The sequence below is a fragment of the Pinus tabuliformis genome, chromosome 1_1 (assembly GCF_031772625.1).
Source record: "Pinus tabuliformis cultivar Carrire ecotype Pingquan chromosome 1_1, CPIR1, whole genome shotgun sequence".
Classification (NCBI taxonomy): Eukaryota; Viridiplantae; Streptophyta; class Pinopsida; order Pinales; family Pinaceae; genus Pinus; species Pinus tabuliformis.
Window position 1 is genome coordinate 797,927,161 of NC_142297.1, and position 3,078 is coordinate 797,930,238.

Below are 3,078 nucleotides of genomic sequence, written 5' to 3' on the forward strand. Positions count from 1 at the left end.
GTTTTTTTATAGTCATAATATTTGGTTTTAATTGCATGGTTGAAAAATTGTCAAGATTTTAATGTTTTTCTAAGTCACGATATTTTATCTTTAATGCTATGGTAAAAAACAATTACAATTTCAAGGTTTTTTAGACTCAAGATATTTTATCTTTAACAACATGGATGGAAATAGTTGGAATTATCAAGATTCGAGACATGATATTTTATCCTTAACATCATGTCCGAGAATTCTTGGAATTTTACAGTTTTTCAAAATCCGGATATTTTCTCTTTAACTCCATTGCTAAAAAATGCCAAAATTTTAACCTGATTTTTTTTTTATTATTATTCCAAAACAAACAATTTTTTTTAAGGGTGATTTTTCATCCATTTTTCAAAAAAAAAAATGTTTTTACTTCCATTTAAAAAAAATGTTGAAAATTTACCCATAAAAATAACATCATTCTGGATAAACCATTTTCATTTTTGGATTATTTTTTCATGATTTTTTGAGGTTTTTGGGCTCAAGTACCTGTTTTGAGGTAAAAGTTCCTGTTTCATTCGTAACTATGTTGACTATAAGTCTTGTTCATCTCCAACCATACTTAGTTAGTAAAAGATAAATTATGGTCAAATGTAAAAATAAATTTTCATAGTTTTTACAAAAAATACAATAATTAAGCCCGTATGCTGGTCTCTTCTAAGGTAGTTCCCATGTCATAACTCTATTACTCAAACCTAACCACATATGTCTAATATATTTTTGGGAGCTCTTATCTTCTAGAATTTATACCACCAGCACTTTGAGTCCTATATACATTTCCTTGAAATGCAAAGGAATATAACCCAACCTAGTTGTATATTTCCCCAACCTTATTCATTAACTAACCCAAATAGTACACTTAGTCTTTATTACGAAAATATCAATTTTTCAACTCCTTCAAATATGAAATCCATAAATTAAAACAAGGGAAGCTGCGAGGCAACAAGTCCCTGCATTGAGTGGGGTAGAATGCTTTTTTGCGCTGGCGCGACCGAGCCAGTAAGAGAAGTGGCTGCTGAAGCGACGTTCCCCACATAGACCTCGAGATTTCAAGAGCATCATTCTTCTCATGGCCCCTGAAGCTGAGTGAATATGGTGGATGGACTCAGATGTTGTGATCACAGACATGGAATTTTAGCACCCATTGGAGAAGTATAAGGACTTCAATTTCATAGTCCATGGATGGGAGGAAAATGTTTATAAGAAAAGGAGCTTGTTGGGAATCAATGCGGGGTTTTTTCTTATGAGAAACTGTGAATGGTCCATGGATTTCATGGAGAGGTGGGTTGTGATGGGGCCTTAGAGTCCTCTATATGAGTCCTTTGCTAAGATTTTAATTGATGTGCTGCCTGATAGAGCTCTAACTGATTCTGATGACCAGTCTGCTCTTGTTTATCTTATGATCAAAGAGAAGAAGAAATGGACCAACAAGATTTATATTGAGAATGACTATTTTTTCAGTATTATTGGTTGGACATTGATGGAAATTTTGAGAATGTAAGTATCCTTGTCAAAATGGCATCCACCTCCTCGTAGCTCTCTTTGTTTTCCAGCTTCTTGAGGATTAGGTACTTTTAGTGCAAGGAGAATCCAAAGGAAGATCTAGACTTTTGAGTAGTTCCAGGGCTTCTTTACTACCTACATGTTTTTCATCCACTAGCCACTCAGAAAACTGGGTTTCCAACTAGTTTGATCGCTAGGGCTAATGAACCGGCCAATTTGACTGGTTTTCGGTTCAGACTGGCTAGTTTTGAAAACTATGCTTGGAATGGAAAATATATGATTAGGATTTCACCAAGCTCTCTTCCCAGGGAGTGAATGATGTGAGATGAAGTTTTGAGACATGGTTTTCCAAATTGCAATCAACATAAAATTGAAATCAAATGCTAATTGAGAATGCAGATAATACAAGACACCAAAAAAAGATAAAATCTCTTTAGCCTTTCCAATTCCTTCTCAAACTGAACTCTGATTCATGTATTCTGTCATAAATAGAAAGAAATGTATGTAGTGAGCTTAAAATGATGCTCCAAGTTCATATACATACTTAGGTAGATTCCAATAAGCTAACATTAGGATCTATGTAAACTAATAAATATTGGCTGAACAAATCTAGCAATAGCAGAAAGAAAACTTACCAAATCTTGCACAACAAATTTAGAAAATTTAGAATAGAGAAGTTATATGGAAATATTCTGGAAGTACCTCTTCCTCATGAGGCTTTCTAATTCTCTCCTGTTCCTTCGGTATCCTCAGCATCTCATGGTACATAGGGTCAGGAACATTTGTTTGCACAGACCTTGATGGTGCAAATATGTGAATTTGTGCATTATTAGATGCTACAAATTGTGAAACCTGAAATGGTTCATTCCCTCTAGTTAAGCACTTCAAAAACATGGATGTCTCGGTGGTGGCACTCAATCTCTTAGACATATCTATCACTTGAGGAGGCTGAGATGATTAAACATCTATGTGCTGAGAGTGTGGGTCCCTCTCAACATACAATAATTAGGTGCTAAATAACCATTGGTTTTATCCCAAATTTATTAAACATCTATGTGCTGAGAGTGTGTGTCCCTCTGAACATCCAGTAATTAGGTGCTAAATAACCAGAAATCAAAATATATAAAAGACATCAATTATTAATCATCACAGGGCCATAATCATCACTGAGCAGGGCTGAAACCATGAATGGCATAGACTAGTGATATCGCTGAAACCTTCTCGAAGATGGTTCAACACAATCTATCTTGGAGTAGGTATTTATTAAGAATCTGATTGAAATATTCAAACAGGGAATCACCATGCAAATAGTTCATCAAAGTAAGCCCCTGAATATAAAGATTACTTCACCATGTAGAGCCCCTGAATATGAAGATGACAGTTAGACTTCTAAACTCTGGTTTCCCCATAAAAGAAACTTAACATCTTCCCAGGAAATTGGTTGTAATGGACTGTAATGAGATACTTCATCCTCTTAGTAACTAAATTTGCAAGAGGCTAAAATATATCAAATATATTGAAAGAAATTAGGTTTCTTAATGAATTAAGAAA